General features: G+C 37.0%; 1 long non-coding RNA gene across 1 annotated transcript in view; it reads right to left on the reverse strand.

Moving 5' to 3' along the window:
• The window catches only part of LOC107182200, a 2,254-nt gene extending 1,471 nt beyond the window's left edge, over positions 1 to 783 (reverse strand). Inside the window, exons 1-2 of the long non-coding RNA XR_001512917.1 lie at positions 693 to 783; positions 431 to 565 (exon numbers count right to left, since the gene is read on the reverse strand). This is a non-coding gene — a long non-coding RNA (uncharacterized LOC107182200). The remainder of the gene's footprint in view (positions 1 to 430; positions 566 to 692) is intronic.
• Positions 784 to 11,362: the final 10,579 nt, after the last annotated feature.

Below are 11,362 nucleotides of genomic sequence, written 5' to 3' on the forward strand. Positions count from 1 at the left end.
GTAGCTGCCTCCTGAATGCCCCCTGCTGGGGGGTTGAGCTCAAAACCAGGGCATATGCCTTGAACTGGAATAGAACCGTGATCTATTGGTTCATAGTTCGATGCTCAAGCACTGAGTCACACCAACCAGGCCAGCCTTTGTGCCTTTGCATAAAGTCTTTTGCCTTGGAACTGTGTTTCCTCACTGCATACAACTGTCCCAGTCCTGTGCTTCCTTCTAGATACATATGATTTTCATCTTCCTTCCACTCATAGATTTTTTTCCCTAAGTAGGTAGACAGAAGAAATGCTTTCGTCCCCCATGTTTTTACCAAAATTGCTTGCTGTCATCATGCAGTTACCACAATGAACTTGATTTATAATTATTTAAATCTAATTAGAATCAAATGATGATCTAGAAAAATTGAGTTGTTTTTATAACTTTGCAATACCTGTTGGAATGTTTTGTGTAGACGTATTCTTCAAAGTAGTTCCCAAATTAGATTGAATAGTTTTGGCTTGAGATGGCTTGTTTCTACAGTGGAACCTTAAGACTTGACTCACTTCAGGAACATCTTCACATAACACTATAAAGGAAAGCATTAACTTCATATGAGCATGACATAAAGACTTTTAAAAGTCATCACAAAATAAATGTACTTGAAGATGCTCAGAGTCAAAATTCCAGTGCAGATATACCCCCTACTGACTTACCTCTACCTACTTCTCCCCCAAGCTCTCTTCCAGGCAACTTTTTTCATTTCTTCCAAATACCCACAGGAGGAGGGCACCCTCGCAGTAAAAGACACCCTTCTCCTGCTTGCTTAAGGAAGACGGTGACTATTTATACTCAATTCCTTGGACCATCCAGAGTTAGAAGCAAAGTTTAGTTGATCAAGCAACTCACAATGATGCTGCAAGGATTCAATATAAATAGGGTAAACAGTATGGTAAACAAGAATGAGTTCCTTTAACAGAAGTCATTGTCTATATGTACAGGCCCATTAATGAATGCTCAATTTCAGAAGTGAAGTAAGATACAGAAGGAAAAAATACCACCTGAAAGAATACTTTTGATACCACTAGAGTCCATGAAATAAAGAAATAAGAAAATAAGGAATTCTACTTTGCTTGGCTATGATTGAACCAAAACATTGTTTTCTAAAAGGTTAGTTTTTAAATAATTGAACTAACATAGCAGGTGTGGTTTGGAATTTAGGACTAGTGATGATTAAACTCAATCCTCTCCAGTGCATCTTAGTGTTAAATGTGGAAAATCTAGTTTTAAACTGGAAGTTGAATACACGGTTTGCTAAACAAATTCTCATTTGCTGGGTGACATTTCACTGTCTAAATTGCTGATAGTTGACTGTTTTGCATCTCAGAAGTCCCTTTGCATTGCTTCTGAAATCTCTGAGAGTATCTCACTGTCTGTTTGTTTTCATCTTTTGTTTGGTCCTTTCAGTATCATATTGTCTCTCGAGGGCATGCCCAGATCACATCTGCTAACGGGAATTTGGTTAAATGGAACTATAATCTCCTGAAAGCAAATACTGGAAACATGCCATTGTAACCAGACATTTTTGGTTTCCTCTGACTTAGCAGAGACGCATTTTCATCTCCAGCCACATGCTGTGTCTCTTAAACGAAGAGATGCACATGGTGCTGGGGGCCAGGGGTGCAGTGGAGACGGGGACAGCATGTGGCCACCATGGAGAGAGCTTCAAAGTTTATTTGTGCAGCTTTCTAGAGTTAGAGTCCTATGGTGTCACTATGAAAGACGAAATTCTATTCTCTCCATTAAAAAAAAAGAGAGAACTAAAATGCAAGGTCTATTTTTAAAGGAAATGTTGACAGCAAAGCGAGACCAGCAGGTGAGCATCAGGGTGCATTGGAACTGGGAAGGATCCTGGGGTAGGAGGGGGGAATTCCCCAGAGATATGTCATAAACAAATGCCCTTCTGTTTGCTGAGATATTCAGATGCTGGGAGCTTAAAGAGTTTCCATTTTTTTTTTCTTTGCTCAAAGCCTTATCAGAAATTAGGCAAGAACAACTAAGGAGAAATTCAATCCTGTTTTTCTCAAGAGTCACACATTCTGTTCTTTTGGGCTTGAAGCCATTCTCTCTCCTGAAAGTACCGTTAAAGGGTTGTAGTTAAACACACATTCATATTTTCTAAACCAGCAAACAGCAATGGAGAGCCCATCTTCCCTCACTGGGGATGAAGGAGGTTGGGATTCAAAGTGGTTTGGTTGTAGAATTATTACTTCTTTCCAGCAGTATTGGGTTGAGAAGTGAGGAACTATTAGGAAAGATAAATAAATGAGTCTTTTTAGGGATTAGTCTGTGTGGTATTTGGCCTTACCAGTATTTTGGACTCTTTATAAACAGTATAACTGTGGTGTAGCTTTTGCCAGAGAATACAGTCCAAATTTAATAAAGCACACATTTTTTTGCTAAGTGGAGACGAACACTTTATTTTTTTAAGAGGTCAGTGTGAGTATCATCCATTGATTGTGGATTAAGGTAAGAGCTTGAAAGTTCTAGCCTGTTCATGAATTGATTAGTCTGCAAAACAAATCAAAAGAAAATGTCTATATCCAGCCAACTCCCTAAATTACTGAGACTGGACTCATACCTGTACTGCGGGCTCGATCCCCAGGGGCGGCGTGCAGGAAGCAACTGATCCATGATGCTCTCTCATCATTGATGTTTCTGTCTCTCTCTCCCTCTCCTTCTCCCTTCCTCTCTGAAATAAATAAAAATACATATGTTTTTAAAGTGTAAAGAAAAAAATTTGAATCATTAAAATACTATTGAAGTAATTTAATATGACTATAAGGGTGGGTTTTAAGGATCAATAAAAATCTCAGAAATGAAATATAAATGACTCAAAATGTAAAAACTCTCTAAACAAAATTATTAAAGAAATGTCGAAGGTGATTCTGTAATATCCTTAACCTGCAAAAGCTTTTTAGCTTCATTAAAGCTTCTTACATCCCACTTGAAAAATTATTTGTTCAACATGTCTGGAAAATATAACCATGTAGCTTTTATAAATTCAGGAAAATTCAAAACAGAAGTTGAAAAAATATTAGAAGCAACGGAATTTCTTTAAGTGGCAACACTTAAAACAAAATTAATTATGAGTTCATCAGACAAGGATCTTGTCGTGAGTGAGTTTTCTACCATTATTAAACTTAGACAATGCTTCATTGCTGAGCACCGGGATAGTCTTCTCACCGACACTCCCAGGATCTGGAATTGTTTTCTCAGAATAACAGGAAAGGGAGGAGAGTTAAGCTGAAAATATCATCTGGTTCTAATTCAATATTTCTAATAAACGCATGCACCACATCCAAAAAAAATGAAAAAGAAAAGAAAAGAATGAAAGAAAGCCAAATTTAAATGTTACTGTTTTGAGGAACAAATGGAATGACTGTTAGCGCTAACACCATGGCCTTCTCATCTTCACAGACCTCCAGTGTGATGTGTCTGGCTAAGGTGGCAATCTGGGGGAGATGAGACTGTTTTCAAATTAAACATTCCAGTTCATCAGAGAATACATTATCCATAAGATCTTGTCACACTTACATCAAACCTTGAATAAAGTGTTTTGACACTGGGCATCCAATGTGGGGTTCTGAGCACCCCTTGAAATCCCCTTTTAACAGGCCTTCGCTGGAAGCTGTTTGTGGGTGTGCCCTCACCATGACCATTGTGGTCCCATCCAGGGACTCTCCATCTAAAGTCTGTCTTTACACTCGAGTTCTGGGCTACCTTGTACCTGAGTTGTTTCCTAATTTTTCTGGGGTTGGGAGGAAAATTAGATTAGCTCAGAAACTTAACAGAAGATTAAACTAATGCTTTGCTCCTACTCTCTTGGACATTTGGTTTATGCAGAACTCCACCAGGCACACAGTGAAGAGAGAGTTGTGCTTCTACATCGCAATTTGTATGTTTTTATGCCTAGCCTAATCATTGCTGTGTTTTCAGCAGGTGTGTGGGATTTTAAAAGAAATGCATTTCAGCATTACATCTCTGTAGCTATGTGTCATATAGATTTTTATACAAGTATTTCTGGTGAATCCTCAATGGTTTGTATAGAAACAGAGAAAACAATCAAGATTTAAAGTAAGCAAGAAAGCAAAAAAGGAAGATTTCAAATAAAAAATAAAAACTCATAAACTAAACTTGATTTTCTTAGCACAACGGCATTGAATTTATTTAGATTCTGCATCTGAATTGGCAAAGTAAAGTGATGGAAGTCGTAAATGGACTTGAAGTTCTTCGTGAATTAAGAGTAAATTATGTCCATAGAAATACAAAGGATTGTGAAAAAATACTATGAACAGCTCTATTCCAACAAAATGGATAACCTAGATGAAATGGACATATTCTTAGAAAAATAGCTCCCAAAACTCAATTAGGAAGAATTAAAAAAACCTGAATAGGCCAATAACTACCGAAGAAATTGAAGCAGCGATCAAAAATCTTGCAGCAAACAAAAGCCCTGGTCTGGATGGCTTCACAGGGGAGTTCTACCAAGCATTCAAAGAAGAACTAAAACCTATCCTCTTCAGACTATTCCAAAAAATTCAAGAAGCAACACTTCCAAGCACTTCCTATGAAGCCAGCATTGCCCTAATCCCATTACCAGATAAAGACACCACAAAAAAAAGAGAACTACAGGCCAGTATTCTTTATGAACATAGATGCTAAAATCCTCAACAAAATTCTAGCAAATCAGATTCAGCATTAAAAAGATCATACACCATGACCAAGTGGGATTTGTTCCGGGGATGCAAATATGATACAACATTCACAAATCAATAAATGTGATACATCACATAAGCAAATTCTGAGACAAAAATAACATAATCATATCAATCGATACAGAAAAAGCATTTAACAAAATCCATAATCCTTTCTTGCTAAAAACTCTCAGCAAAGTGGGAATAGAGGGATCATACCTTAACATAATAAAAGCCTTATATGACAAACCTACAGCCAACATCACACTCAATGGGCAAAAACTAAAGTCATTTCCCCTGAGAATGGGAACAAGACAAGGATGCCCACATTCACCACTCCTGTTTCATATACTAGTAGTCCTGGAAGTGCTAGCTATAGTGATCAGACAAGAAGAAGAAATAAAAGGTATCCAAATTGGGGAAAAAAGAAGTAAAACTGTCCTTATTCACAGATGACATGATACTATACATAGAAAACCCCAAAGACTCCATCAAGAAACTACTAGACTTAATAAATGAATTTGGCAAAGTAGCAGGATACAAAATTAACATCCAGAAATCTATGACCTTTTTATACAGCAATAATGAACTTACAGAAAGCGAAACTAAACAAAACAAAAAAAATCCCTTTTACTATTGCACCAAAAAATAAATAAATAAATAACATACCTAGGAATAAACTTAACTAAGGAGGTAAAAGACCTGTACTCAGAAAACTACAAGACATTGAAAAAAAAAGAGATAGAGGGAGACATAAACAGATGAAAGAACGTACTATGCTCCTGGGTTGATAGAATCAACATCATTAAAATGTCCACACTACCCAAAGCAATCTACAGCTTCAATGCAATCCTCATTAAAATACCAATGGCATACTTCAAAGATCTAGAACAAACTCTCCAAAAAGACCCTTTATAGCTGCAGCAATCCTGAGAAAGAAAAACAAAGTTGGAGGAAGCAGAATACCAGGCATCAAGCTATATTACCAAGTCACGGTTCTCAAAACTGTCTGGTACTGGCACAAAAACAGACATATAGACCAAAGGAACAGAACCCAGAACCCAGAAATCAACCCAAGACACTATACTCAATTAATATTTGACAAAGGAGGTAAGAGCATACAATGGAGTCAAGAAAGTCTCTTCAATAAATGGTGTTCGGAAATTTGGTCAGATACATGCAAAAAAAAAAAATGAAACTAGATCACCAACTTACACCATTCACAAAAACAAACTCAAAATGGCTAAAGGACTTAAATGTAAGATTGGAAACCATAAAAATCCTACAAGAATTCATAGGCAGCAAAATAGCAGACATATGTCATTAGCAATATCTTTACAGACACAGCTCCTAGGGCAATGGAGACTAAGGAGAAAATAAACAAATGGGACTACATCAAAATAACAAGCTTCTGCACAGCAAAAGAAACCATCAATAAAACAACAAGAAAGCCCACTGCATGGGAGACCATATTTGCCAATGATATTTCAGATAAGGGTTTAATCTCCAAAATTTAGAGAACTCATACAACTTAACAAAAGGAAGCTAACCAATCTAATAAAAAAAAATTGGCAAAGGACTTAAATTGACACTTTTTGGAAGAGGACATACAGAAGGCTGAGAGACATATGAAAACATGCTTAAAGTCACTAATCATCTGAGAGATGCAAATCAAAATGGCAATGAGGTACCATCTCATACCTGTCAGAATGGCTATCATCAACAAACAACAAGTGCTGGTGAGGACGGGGAGAAAAAGGAACCTCTTGCACTGCTGGTGGGAATGCAAACTGTTGCAGCCACTGTGAAAAACAATGCGGAGTTTCCTTAAAGAATTAAAAATGGATCTCCCATTTAACTCAGTAATCCCGCTTCTAGGACTATTTTTATCATTTGCAACCATCATGGATGTAACTGGAGAGCATTATGCTAAGCAAAATAAGTTAGTCAGACAAAGATAAATATCACATGATCTCACTCATTTGTGGCATATAATGAACAACATAAACTAATGAACAAAAACAGATCCAGAGACAGAGAACATTGATCAGATGCTCAAACCTCAGAGGGAAGGTAGGGGAGGGTGGGGTAAGTGGGATAGATCAACCTAAGGACTTGTATGCATGCATATACTATACTAGTAAGTAAGCCTAACTAATGGACACAGACACCAGCTGGGTGAGAGCATGAGTGGGTCATGGGGGGTTATGGGGGGGATGTGGATACACATGTAATACCTTAATCAATAAAGAAAAAATAAAAATAATAAAAAGTAAAAAACAGTAAAAAAAGAAAGAGTAAATTATGCTTTTAGTTATAAATGGAAAATGAATATTTAGATTCTATTTTTTAAAAGCATATATGTATGTGAAAGGGCAAAGGCATTCATGAACAGAACATAGTCCAGATTGGCATTCTGGGGTGTCTAGTTCATTTGATGTCACTGCCTATACCAGTGATGATGATTTTTGAGCTTGGCGTGTCAGCATTTTGAAAAACCCTAACTTAACTCTGGTGCCATGTCACATATAGAAATTTTTTGATATTTGCAACCATAGTAAAACAAAGACATATTTTTGATATTTATTTTATATGTTTAAATGCCATTTAACAAAGAAAAATCAACCAAAAAAATGAGTTCGCTTGTCACCTCTGACACGCGTGTCGTAGGTTCGCCATCACTGGCCTATACAATGGTATTGGGAAGGCTCAGTTCTAACACTGGTCATCACCGATAACATTCCAAATGCCATTTTCTATGGCATCGGGTCCCAAACATAGCTCCATCCATGAAGACACTGACACAGCAGAGTACAATTAAAACTTGAGCTAGTAGGTCTTTTCCACTGCAAGCATGTTGAGTTTTGCTAATTTAAGATAACTTTTTTCTGATTGTAAGAATAATAGTATTATTGTAGAAAAAAATGTGGGAAGAAGGAAATTAGTATAAAGATAAAAATAAATGTTGCCCATTTTATTTTACCAAGGGGAAAACTACTGTTCATATTCAGATAATTTTTCCAATTTTTATATCTATTTCTAAAAACATGAAGCTGTAGCCTCACTGGTGTGGCTTAGGGGTTGAGCATTGACTCATGAATCAGGAGATCACCGTTCCATTTCCGATCAGGGTACATGTCTGGGTTGGGGGCTCGATCTCGTGTGCAGGAGGCAACTGATCAATGATTCTCTCTCATCATTGACTTTCTATCTCTCTCTCCCTCTCCTTTCCTCTCTGAAATCATTAAAAATATATTAAAAATAAAAACATGCATCTATATGCATGGATAAATTAAAAAAAAATTCTATCTATGCTGTGCCACAGTTTGGTTTTCTACAATATTTTTGTTCTTACTTAATACTATATCATCAATTTTCCGTGTTATTTTCCTTAAACACCATGGTTATATGATATACCATCATTTGATTATTATTGCATTATAAATTCCTTCATAAATCCACTTTTGACATATCTACAGTTTTTATTTTTATCAGTATAAATTGTACTACAATGAAAATCCTTTTTAAATATACATATAGACATAAAAATAGGTATAGGTACAGTTAGGTACATATATAGATGATAGATAGGCAGATAATAGATAACAGATAGATAGATAGATAGATGATAGATAGGTAGATAGATAGATAGATAGATAGATAGATAGATGATAGATGATATAGATATAGATATAGTTGCAGTAAATGTGAAAAAGAGAAGTTGTTAAAAAATGAGTTAGGAGGAAGGTATAACAAGTTAATATAATTTAAATAATGTGCATATTTGCAGTTTTATTATAAATAAAAAATAACTGAATGAAGACTGAGAATTAAGAAGAAAACACAGTTAATTGCCTGATTTTGCTCTGGCTCTACTCTTGAGTTATTTAAGTCCTATTTGTTACCTAGGTAGCCATGATAGCACAGGTTAGCTTTTTGTATGACTGTTGCTTTTTATAAAGTTTTTTTAAACAATTTATTGAAAATTTTAGTTTTTTAATTGATTTTGGAAAGAAAGATAGAGTGAGAGAGAAACATCAGTGTGAGGGAGAAACCAAATGATTGCTTCCCACATGCACTCTGACAGGGAATTGAACCTGGGTATGTGCCCTGATGGAATTAAACCTGCCAGGATGATACGCTAACCAATTGAGCCACATGGGCCAGGGCTATATGACTGCTCTTTGATGATAAGATGAAACATCAGTGATCATGCTTCAGAAATTAATGCAGGGGCTAGAAGTCACCTATACATGCTTATAAAATAAGGAAAAGGCAAAATATTAGTATAGTGTTGATTTTTTTTCCTTATCACATAACTGACATCAAATAGGTGCCACTTCTGAACACACTCCAACTTTCTTCAAGAAAAATTGTACATTAATTCCCCAATGTTAAGACTCTTATTTCTATTGTCAACATAGTATGTTGCTTCACATTTAGTTTTTTCAGGATGAATTTACTTTTTGTTTTCTTTTTAAATTATATTTAAATTTACACAAAGCATTGCATACTTCTGAATCAAGATTGACTCTATTTACATTTCAAATTGTATAATGCAGAATGTATTGTGTACATTTAGCATAAACATGAAGAAACTATAGATTTTTATCTTCTGTATCCCACAAAAATGTTTTTACAACACAATGTCAACTCCAGTAGCATTTCTTGTATAAAATACTAAACCTGGCAATGTGTTACACACATTTCTGGAATTTATTTCATATTTGTGTAAAATATGGCTCAATGCCATATTTCCTTTTTTCTTTCCAAAATTTAAATGATACATTATTGTATTATAAAACAAGCCACACATTTTCATCAATAAAGTAGTATTCATCTCCTAAATATTTGAATTTTACTTAATTAAAATTACTAAATTATTATTTTACTGTAAGTTTTAAAAATCTAGGAACAATCATTTTTAACCTCAAAAAGGCATTGCATAGAGATTTTCTAATTTTCTTTTTAAACCAGCCCCAGGTGGGTGGCTCAGTTGATTGGAACATCATCCAAAAGGTTGTATGTTTGATTCCCAGTCAGGGCACATACCTAGGTTGAAGGATTAATCCAGGTATGGGACCTTTCTAGAGGAAACCCATTGATGTTTCTCTCTCACACCTCTCTCTCTCTCTCTCTCTCTCTCTCTCTCTCTCTCTCTCTCTCTCTCTCTCTCTCTCTCTCTCTCCCTCCCTCCCTCTCTCTCCTTCCTCTCTCCCTAAAACATTCATTAAAAAAACACATATCCTCAGGTGAGAATTAAAAAAATTTTAATGTATGTTATATATTTGACAGCAATTCATAAAGCCAGTGAATTATTGGAAAGTGCTCTTACAATTGTGTAAGATGTTCCCTGTGGCAGTTAGACATGGCAGGCATGGAATCCTGGCAGCAAACGTCTGCACAGTCCACATGAAGTGGATGAATATTCCTCACTTGCATTAGTGCCGGTTCCACTGCATTACTGCAGAGAATGATAATAGTATGAATTCCTCTTGTATGTTTTTCCTGCATAAAGCATTATATTTGTCCTATAACCTTAAACAAGTGAGGGAGATCAAACAGGATTAAATAAGGGTGGCTTTAGAAATGGTGTCTTCAAAGCAAAGTGTAGTACTGTGACATCTTTTTAAAAAATTCCCTTATTTCAAGCCCAGCTCTGCTTAACGCCTCAGGATGGCTGTTTTCACAGGAGACCTGGAGACATTTGGCTTTAAATGTCAATATATGTTTGATCAATATGTTTGATCATTTGACCATTCAACCAGTAGCTATGACCCACACTGACCACCAGGGGACAGATGCTCAAGCACAAGCATGGAAACATGAAACAGACTGATGAATCTCAGAGGGAAGGGGAGAGGAGGGAGGGAGGGAAGATATTAACTAAAGATCTTATATGATCTTATATGCATTCTAGAGGCCCTGTGCACAGTTCATGCACTGGTGGGGTCCCTCAGCCTGGCCTGCGGGGATTGGGCCGAAACCAGCAGTCCAACATCCCCTGAGGGGTTCCGGATTGCGAGAGGGTGCAGGCCAGGCCAAGGGACCCCACTGGTGCACAAATCCACTCACTGGGCCTCTAGTGTAGAATAATTTGCCATAGATCTGGGGCAAATTCTCCCTAAGAAAGAAAACAACATACCTACAGAGACAAGAGTTACCGCACAGTTAATATGCAATAATCCTGCAGGTGTCTTTTTTAAGAGATTAATTGTACTTGCCCAATATTGCTTAAGTGTGCCTGTAACCACTTGGCACTGGGCTTGCTTTCGCTCCAACATGGATTAGCCCTATCCTTAAAGGAGTTCATTCCATCTGCCAGCCATGCCCCGGACCACAGTGCAGGTGTGTGAGCTGAACACTACGTGTCTCTAAGTGACAGGATGCCCCACATTAGGCTCAGTTGGTTCCAGTGGCACTCAGGGGCATGCACACACAGGCACACACACATACCGTATTTGCCGGCATATAAGACGATATTTTGGCCCTGAAAAATATGCCTCCAAGTGGGGGGTCGTCTTATACGCCAGGTACACTTCAGATAGACTGCCCATAGTGCTTGCCCCGTGCCATAGTGGCCTCCCGATGCCCGCCCACTTCATTCCACATACCGTTCAGGCATCAGC

Source organism: Myotis davidii, unplaced genomic scaffold (genome assembly GCF_000327345.1).
Source record: "Myotis davidii unplaced genomic scaffold, ASM32734v1 scaffold194, whole genome shotgun sequence".
Taxonomy (NCBI): domain Eukaryota; kingdom Metazoa; phylum Chordata; class Mammalia; order Chiroptera; family Vespertilionidae; genus Myotis; species Myotis davidii.